This window comes from Phalaenopsis equestris, unplaced genomic scaffold, assembly GCF_001263595.1.
Source record: "Phalaenopsis equestris unplaced genomic scaffold, ASM126359v1 Scaffold232186, whole genome shotgun sequence".
NCBI classification, from domain to species: Eukaryota; Viridiplantae; Streptophyta; class Magnoliopsida; order Asparagales; family Orchidaceae; genus Phalaenopsis; species Phalaenopsis equestris.
The window spans coordinates 85,477-95,596 of NW_018250154.1; positions in this window are offsets into that span (position 1 = coordinate 85,477).

Genomic DNA, 10,120 nt, shown 5'->3' on the forward strand with positions numbered 1-10,120 from the left:
GATTAGGAGTTTTCTTGGACATGTTGAATTTTACAGGCGTTTTATTAAAGATTTTTCAAAAATTACTAAACCTCTATGCCAACTTTTAGAAAATGACAAGAAATTTGAATTTACTGAAAAATGTTCAAATGCCTTTGAGTTATTAAAGAAAAAATTAATCATAGCCCCTATTATAGTTTCACCTAACTGGGAGAAACCATTTGAACTGATGTGTGATGCTAGTTGTTATGCTATCGGAGATGTTCTTGGACAGAGGTATGAAAAGATTTTTGAAGTTATATAATACACCAGTAAAACTCTTAATGATGCACAAATTAACTATATTGTTACTGAAAAAGAGTTACTAGCAATTATGTATGCTTTAGATAAATTTAGATCTTATTTAATTAGAGCTAATTGTGTTGTGCATACTGATCACTCTGCAATTAAATATCTGATGCAAAAGAAGGATGCTAAACCAAGGTTGATTAGATGGATACTTTTGATGGAAGAATTTGATCTTGTGGTTATTGATAGAAAGGGAACAGATAATCAAATTGTTGATCATTTGTCAAGATTAGAAAATCATGAATTATCCAACACTGACAATGAAATTACAGACAGTTTCCCTGATGAACAACTTTATAATATTAATGATTGGAAAATACCATTGTATGCTGATATTGTTAATTATATTGTAAGTGATATTTTACCACCTATGCTTACATTAAAACAACAAAGAAAATTCATTCATGATGCAAAAGCATATTTTTGGGCCGTATCGGTACAATGAAAATTCAGGCTCACTGGACCGTATCGGTACAATGATCTTGGGTACCCACACCTTCTTTTTTTACGGTGATGTCTTGAGATGAAGTTTCTCAGCAGAAACATCCTTATGTCGAAGAGAAGTATGCTCCCCATGCTACAAACCGACTACATTATTGGGTAATTTCTTCATCTTTTCCTTTGAAACTTTGGGAATATCCTTATAATGGGTGATCGGCAGAATTCTTGGACCCATTCGTGTCTTTGTTGGTCGATGTCCTGCGGTCCTGGTGACGGTAGAGTCGGTGGTAACTAAGGTGGTATCAACATTGCTCCCTAAGCGGAACCAGACAGGAATACTAGCAGGCAAAGCTTCTGTTGATTACTGAGACCGTCTGGCAGATTTGACGTCCCTGAAGATTTCTTTCTTTATGCGGGGGATACTTCATGTCTTACTAGTTTTAGTAGTTCACTAACTTTGCAACCTTCCTTGGCAGCTAGCCTCTTGAAAACTGAACTGACTCGGGTGATAGGAGTGGACTTCTTTCTCTCCTCACGATGTCCATGAAGTGATGATAAAGTAGCAGCAATTTTCGTGATACTTTCATACCCATTGGTACCCATTAAAGGATGGAATCTACTTCCTCACAAGAGTGGATAGATTTCCAATAATTTCGACTCATCCTAGTGAGGATCATCATCAACAGGTATCTCCTTAGGAGCCTGGGCTTTAGTAGGCCTCCTAACCCTTCTATTAAGGTTTCTTCTTTAGGTTCAATTTAGTGTTGTAGCCTTTGAACTTGATCCGATTTCAAATATTATTGGTGAGACAACCAATCCCTCAGTTGGATCTTTAATGATCATAACTTCTTTTCCCTTAGTAGCAGCGGGAACAACAGGCTTGGTAGTTGTTGTCATGGCGTCGGCAGTAGTCTTAGCCTTCTTGTAAGAAGGAAAGTCATGAAGATAGTTCAGGTTAAATTCAGTGGGTGGCTCCTGAACTTCTGGAGTGATAACTTTCATTATGACGAATGGGGCTTTCCCGAGGGTCGGGTGGCTCCTGAACTTCTGGAGTGACAACTTTCATTATGACGAATGGGGCTTTCCCGAGGGTAACCTTGAGGTCTTCAAATCTTGCTCTGAACTTAATGGTAGGAGCAACATTGCGGGCTTCATAGCTTGTCAACAAGTTGCGAAAAAAAGTCAGCATTGGGAAGGCCATTGCAGCAGCTTTAAAATAGAAAGCTCTGGGGTTAGCTATATGGCCAAAACCTTGTAATCTTAGTGCAGGCACTGAAAGTTAACATAGTTTGATTTGTTGACCAGGTAAGTTTTAGTTTTAGGGATTTTAAAATTTTCAACAAAAGCTAATTTGAAAGTAGAAAAATTTAATTAATATAAGAAAATTTTAAAGCACGTTTAGCACAATACTATTTGATTTAATTTACAGAATAGCAAATCAAACTCGAAAGGAAGATGTGAAGTGTTTAGGTCCCAATGCGTTTAGGACCCAATGCGGGACCCACTTTTTCACACACAATGCCTAGATAGAATTAGTCCACCAACACACCAATTAGGGTGGGACCCACATGAAGATTAAGAAGTCTTTAATGGCCTCCTGAACCTCTCTGTTCAAAAGTAATTGAACAGACGGTCTTAAAGTACAAGGAGTTGACCGTACTTTTCTAAGACAGAAATAGGTAAAGTATGTCACCAGAAGAAGGGTAATTTTGTCCAAGGGGACATGGACACATTACCGATATGTGAAGATAGTATTTCCTGATTTAAATGGAGAGAAAAGCTAGTCTCCAACGGAGTCGCCAGAAGCTGTCGGCACTAAAGAGTTGAGGAGTCGCTCGCTGGAAGCTGTCCACCACCGGAATCGAAATCTCATCGCCCGCTTTGGAAGGCTGTTTAATTGATGAATGTGTATATAGTTTGGAAAAAAATATGAGATCAAACTAACCCCATATTTTCTAAAGTTTAATTGAAAGAGTAAATTAAAGAGTGTTATACCTCAAATCTTGTATCTATCCTGAATGATAAACACAAGACTTGAGGATGAGACTCGACCATGTCTCAAAATTTCACCAAATTGAGGGCCTTAACCCCAAAATTTCCACTCCATCCCTTCATAAAAAATCTTCACAACACCTCCCTTGATCATGTGGACTATTCAATTTGGACTTAGCGCAAGGCTAGCCCAAACTAGACCCATGTCTAGGCCAACATGCCCAAATTGGCCAAATCTCAAAAATCTCTCAAATTGACCTACCAATTGAACTCAAAATCACTTCAACCCTTCATAAAAAATCTTCATAGCAATCAGCTACACAATGTTGATCAATCAATTGGGTCATTTGACATGGCTAACCTCGCCCAAACCCAAACTTTGATCACTTGAACCCACATTGAACCTATGCATTAAAGATGGCCTAACTCCGCCAAAGTCACCAAATTAACTCCACCTCAGCCATTGGTTAGACCCTAAGACTGAGACAAAACCCATCTAACAACCAAAACTAAGCCATGGACCAAAGGTCCCCTAAATTAATGGATTTCATTCCATTTCTTCTTAAGCTGAGGATATTTTTGCCAAAATTAAACCTCAATCCATTAAATTGCTGTAACATATTCCCCTGGGTTCCCTGAGCTCCTAGCTACCTACCTCAGGCCAGCCTTTCAGCCTAGTGGCCGGAAAATGGCCAAAATGAGAGCCACCCCCATGGAGCTTCACCCAAATCAAACCTAGAGGCTAGCTCATCCAAATCAAACTGTAGAGCTCCTCTACCCTCCAACTAAGCACCACAATGCACCCAAGCTTGTGCCCTGAGAGCCACCCCATGGCCATTTTTATAAAAACTCAGCTCCACTGCCATGGGAGGTGTGCTAAAATTTTCTTAGAGAGAGCTTCCCAAATCACTCACAGAGCTTCCTTAAGACCTCCACAGCCCATTCCAATCACTCCACTACCTTGATTCCCCAAGTGTAACCCTAATTGTGAGCTTGAAACTTAGGGCAGAAACGAGACATCTCTGAAAACTCCACCAAAATTCAATTGCTTGTGCCCACACCTTAACAACAGCAAGAGAAGACAAAGCCCCATCAAATATCCCTCTGAAATAGCCTCCACCATACCTCTAAACCAAAACATGAAATTGATCTTAGTCGAATTCATACCTAGGCCTTACACCACAGCAAGAGTCTTAATCTCTAGCATCCTTGGACCCCAACGTACATGCCAAGACCCTCTGATTGAAGCTTCACTTCTCAGAGCAAAGGTATAAAACTTCTCCTTCTCCCAAGCCTATTTTGACTCTCAATTTGATTAAGCTTTATTTAATTGCATGATTACCGTATGAATATGTTCATCTCACTTAGAGGAGTTCATAGGATCAAACCCGAAGTGATTTGGTTGAGTCTAGGCTGAGATCTTAGGGTTTTAGTGTGGGATCACTTTATCGGGGACGATGAAGGGGAGCCGTCTGATCACGCGTGTATCGGATGGATGGAGGAGATCAAGCTGGAAAGGGCTTCGGAACATAAACCGCAGGCCGAGTCAGTGCTGAGGTGGATGGCGGCGTCGAATGACAGCCAGCCGCGTGGATTTCGGAGTTGCCTAGGATATACATGGTGTCGCGCTGTTTAAATAGATAAATAGGGATTTTTCTTGTTTATTTGTTTATTTAAATGCCCCTAACTTCAAAAATTCATATTTTGGTGTAGAAAAATCACAAAAATAAAATAAAAATACCCTCTTGGTTAGTGAACAAAGGAAAATAATGTGAAAATAGTTGGAGTCCATTTGATGATTATTTTATTTTTAATTAATTAGATATAGATTCTCCATGCATATTGGTACTTCACCATGGCTTGAAATTTTAACATGTTATATCCTCTGTCAAGGGAAACATCCTCTGATTTTTCCAAAGTCATAGGAATTCTTTAGACAGAGATCTATATTTTTCAAGTTTTTACACATTATTTGCTTAAATTAATCATGAAAACTAGCATGTTGATTAGAAAATTCTAAGAAAATTTTGAATGGTTTATGATGACCAGGGAACCTTTAGGAAAATTTTTCATGAGTCAAGTCATTTAAAATGCACCCAATCTTCACAAACACTAAATCACTAAGATAATTAATTTTGGAAAATATAAATATCAAAATTTTAAGATCCAGAGAACTCCCCATAAGAATTTGAAAGCATTTTGAGTCAATTGAGTACATTTGAAGGTCAAAATTGATTTTTCAAGTTAAATATCTTTTTTTTGGCACTTAGATGGTTTTTTTTTTTGAAAAATCAAAATATAACTCAAAAAAATTATGAAAACTTGTTTTTATAAAATGGAGTTTAAAATAAAAAGTTGGTTTTTAATCTATTTTAAATATTTAAATAATTAAAAATCCATAATAATCACAAAAATAATAAAAATTCATGGAAATATTCTAAATTGTTTCCTAAGCATTTAGGAACAATTGGAATATTTTTCCTAATTTTCCAAATAAAGATACTAATTTCAAAGCTTAAGAATAATTTTTAAAGGCTAAAATGGGTTTTCGTTAAAAATAATTCCAATAAATCAAATAAAACTCAAAAAAATATAAAATTTTCTCTTATGGGTTCTCTGAACTCAGGAAAAAAGTTTTCAAAAATATAAAACTTAATTCTTCCCATTTAAAATATTTTACATTAAATAAATACCCTAAAACTTAAAATAATTCTTAAAGTTCAAATAAATTTCAAAAAATCATAAAATTTGGTCCAAAGGTTTCTCTGATATAGGTCTACCTTCAGTAAAAATTTCAAAGGATTAAGATTTACCTTGGTTAAATTAGAAATTTTCTTTGAAAAATCCTGTTTTTGCATGAAAATAATTATATAAATTAATTTAAATTTTGAAAAGTCACATTTTGTTCTCTAATGTCTTAATTGACCCATGATTGAGGTAGGATAAAAAATTTCAAAGTCATTTGGATTGAATTGTGAAAAATTATGAAGTGCTAGAACCTTTGGGGCAAATGTGTAATTTTGAAAATTTAACCTTCATTAACATTTAGGCTTAATTCAAAGAGGGAAATGGGCAACCTCTGATCTTAATTTGATGTTTGAAACACAAGGGGTTAAGAGTTAGAAACCAACCTCACTTTCTTAATTGAAAAGATAAGTTAATAAATTTCTAAATTACTAAAATTTGGAAGTTTATTAAAATAAAAGGAACCCAAGACTTAGTGGTTTGACCTTTAAAGTCAATAATTAATCAATTTAAAACCCCTATTTTGATTCTCAAATAAAATTCAAATCATGAATCATGACCACCTAAAGCCTAACCTTTTCAAAACTAATTAAGACACTCACCTAGGTCTTAAGGGCTTAATAGTGACATAGGCTAAATCAAGTTTCATTTAAATGAGGATTAAAAAATTAAATATCATTAAAAATTAAAACATCTTTCAAACACTACAAGCCCAATTAGGGTTAAAATTTGGTTAAGTGTTCCAATAACACTAACTTGCCTCTTTAAGGGTCTTCACCCACATAATTCTTAAATTGAATCACAAGTGATAATTACCCTTTTCTTAGGGATAATTGAGACATCGGTGCTCACTGAGCATTAAGGGTATTTACAGGATGACTTATTAAGCAACATAATAAGTTTAAGAGAGCTCAGGATTTTCCACCAGGCATCGAGAGAGTAGCATGGACCTGCTTCTCTATCTAAATCTGTTGGATATCTTGAAGATCTACTAAACTTAATATGTTTTGCTTGACAAAATCATCCTTAATTAAACTCCTAAGGTCCCATCAAGATATGACATTGGGTTAAGAAGACAACCAAAGCCTTACTTTTTGCCTCTATATAAATTGCCCTGACATGCATTTTAAGCTTCAGGTGGTGGAACGAAAATACTTGCCAGGTACGCTTTTACAGTTTTCAACGTTGTCTTTCTTATACTTTTATGCTATACTTTTGTGCTTATACAAATTTGCATGGAAAACTAAAAATATCAGGATACCCACAAAACCAAAACCAAAATCAAAACTAAACTCAACCAAGATACACCGCCGCAGCATTCAAAATATAAAACAACTCAAAATTTAATCACAAACATCACACAAAAACCAAAACTTCAACTAAATTAAGACGTACAGCTAAATTAAGATGTCTCTATCAGATGATCGGGAATCCCTCGGAGGTGGTAACCTACGGTTGCTAACGAGTTCCGATGGTTTAAATGAAATTATGGAACTCGTTAAGTTGAGTTTAGTAAGTTCATTTAGACTAAGTGAATCTAATAGAAAATAGTAGTGGAAGAACGAGGGAACCGTAGGATCCTAACCGGTGTCGCTCTAATCAACTTTAAAATGCCCTCATAAAATTTAAAAAACTTTAACCATAGGTCCACCTGATTTAACATTATAACTTGACTCACTAGAAAACTCAAACTCGTCACAACAGGGAGCTTGGAGTTAGCATTGTGGGCAGCACGACCATCTTCAACAGCAAAGCCTGTCTTCCTTAACTAAACAAATCTTCCTTCCTTAGATATAAACAGCAAAAGACATAGGACTTTGAGGTTACTTGCTTATGCAATGTAAATCCTCACCTTATCTTTAGGCTTTTGTATAGCCCTATTATACAAGATAAGCCCAAACTCTTCTTAGGATTCTGAGGTTGTCGTTTGTCACGACCTAAATCCCTCATCTTCCAGGCTATTTGTGTGATCGTTATGAGTATGTGAAAGGTTAATAATAACTAAATAAATATATATGTATGTTTATATATAAATATGCATATAAAAACCATAAATAATAATTTAATTTTTAAAATAATTTGCTATATTTTATTAAAAAAAAGATAATTAATCATCTTCTTTTTTTATAAAATTTTGTTTCAATTTAAATCATTTGTTTTATCTATCATTGTAAAATTGTGTCAAAAACCATAAAATAATATATTTCTAGAAGAATCTTAAACGCCATTATGTCCGTTAGATACACAATAATTTATTTTTGGCCTTCATTTGGCATGTGTGGTGAGCACCTAGTCTGCACATGATTTTATGATAGCATATTTAGGATCTTTTTGGCGCGGCTGTTGATTATTTATAATCTGATGATAAACAGATTATTCTGATAATTTGATAATCAACATATTATCTGAATAAGCTGGCTTGCTATTTGAGGAAACTTATTTGGAATAGCTTATTGATAGCTGTTACTGGATAAATAACCATTCTGCTCCTGCTTGATGAAACTGTTTGTAACAGAACCGTATGAGAGAAATAATATACAGAACATAAACCTCAAACTATTACAGATCAGTTCAAAAAAAAAATTACATTTCTCACTATCTCGTGAGTATCAAATAAATTAAAATTAAGAGAAATACAATTACAAATACAATTAAAAATATTAAAATGGTAGAAAAGAAAACAATTGAACCAAATAATTAGAAATATAAAAGACCATGTCAAAAGAAAAACAAAAATAAAATATTAATAGCAACAATCATTGAACAAGCACGAATAAGAATTGGTGATCTAAAACATCAAACAAACTAAACCTACTAGAAATTGGAAAGGTACTCTTCAGCTAAACCAACAAGTAACCATCATATATTGGAACAATCCCCACAATATACTAACATCCTACAAAATTTTTCAATGAAATATAAAAAAGAGGAAATTGAAACCATTAGTTCTCATTTACCATCGTTCCTGCAAGTCTTGCTAGAGTTCAAAAAAGATAAGAATGGTTCTTTAATTCAATCGAACACCTCTTCTTAAAATGAAAAAAGTTCAGAGAAATTGATTCAGATCATGCCCAGTTTTGGACTAATCTTCAAAGATTCTTTCAGATTTAAAACACCATATAGTAGCTTCAATAAAATAAATTGACAACCAATGAATAGAATCAGTATAGAGAACAAATATCATCTCCAAATATCTTCTCCCCTGCAAACTAATTTTTGTTTCCTGAACCGGAGAAGATGTACGCCAATTCAAAAGAGAAATGAATCCTAAGTAACTAAAACAGATTATGCCCTTATATCCAAGCCTCATATCAATCTCCCATAATTACCAACTAAAAATAAACCCCCGATTCACAGCTAGATATAGAAATGAATCCTAAGAAAGAAGATTAAACGCCATTCTATTTGTTATAAGCACAATAATTTTTTTTTGGCTTTCATTTGGCATGTGTGGTGAGCACCTAGTCTGCACATGCTTTTATGATAGCATATTTAGTGCCCTTTGGGGCAGCATGACCATGGGGCCATTTCAAAATTTGAGAACATTCGTTTGATTGGTGCATCGCGTGGTATTTTGAGAATAATCTGATCCTCCGTGCTATTAAACACAGTTGTTTGGTGGATTACTCCTCTGCCCTCATGGGTCTCTCTCGACTCTCGTCTGCCCTAGTGCGATTGCTCTTGCAAAACTTGAAGGTCGCGCTTATCTCCATCTCCCGCGTCTTTCTCACGCTTAGTGTTCCTTTTCCTTCTCCCTCTGATCTCTAGTTACTTTGATAGATGAGTATTTCGTGCATTAATTGTTGATAGATTGGCTTTCTTTATGCGATTTTATTGCTTGCTAATTTGCAATTGGTTAGTTTAGAGATTTCTTCATGCAATTTGTTTCTAGATGACAATGTCTTATTTACACGTTCCTATGGATCTCTGATTTAAAGCTTTCTCCGATTTGCAATTTTTTGACTTTCTTTATGGGATTTGTTGGTAGATGGCAAAGCATCGAGTGGACTCTTTGAAAAATAGATGGACAAGGGTGCTTGAATTGTGCACAACATTGTTCTCTAGTTGCTCTTTATGTGAGTAGCAAATAGAAGAAGATGGGAAGTAAACCAAATGAAATTATAACATAGGCATGAAGTTTCAGGTATATGGAGTTCGTCGAGTAGTTGTTATATGGAGGATCACTCATCTTCATAACAATGTTACCTTCATGGCTCAATTTAGCTTTCAACGCTTTAGCCATGCCTTTATATATGGAAGTAAGGCAAATGAGTAAATCAAAGGAGGAGCAAGGGGAGATAATAGCAAGTAATGTTTCTTTATTACCTCGAAAATAAAAAATAAAGTTGAAAATATGAGAAAAATTTGGGTATTCATGCACATTTTGATGGAACAAGTTAAATGTCATAAGGGGTGCTGGAAATTCTTTATTTTGTTATATTTTTTATGTCATTCTTTTCTTAATTCATTTTATTCTTTTGAAATACGTGAACAATTGATACGATATGTGATAGGTATGCTAGTAAGGTTATATGGCAAGGGAGAATAACATACATACATCACAAAATAACAAGTTATGGAGTTTATTATAATTAGGTCTCAACACAAGTTGATA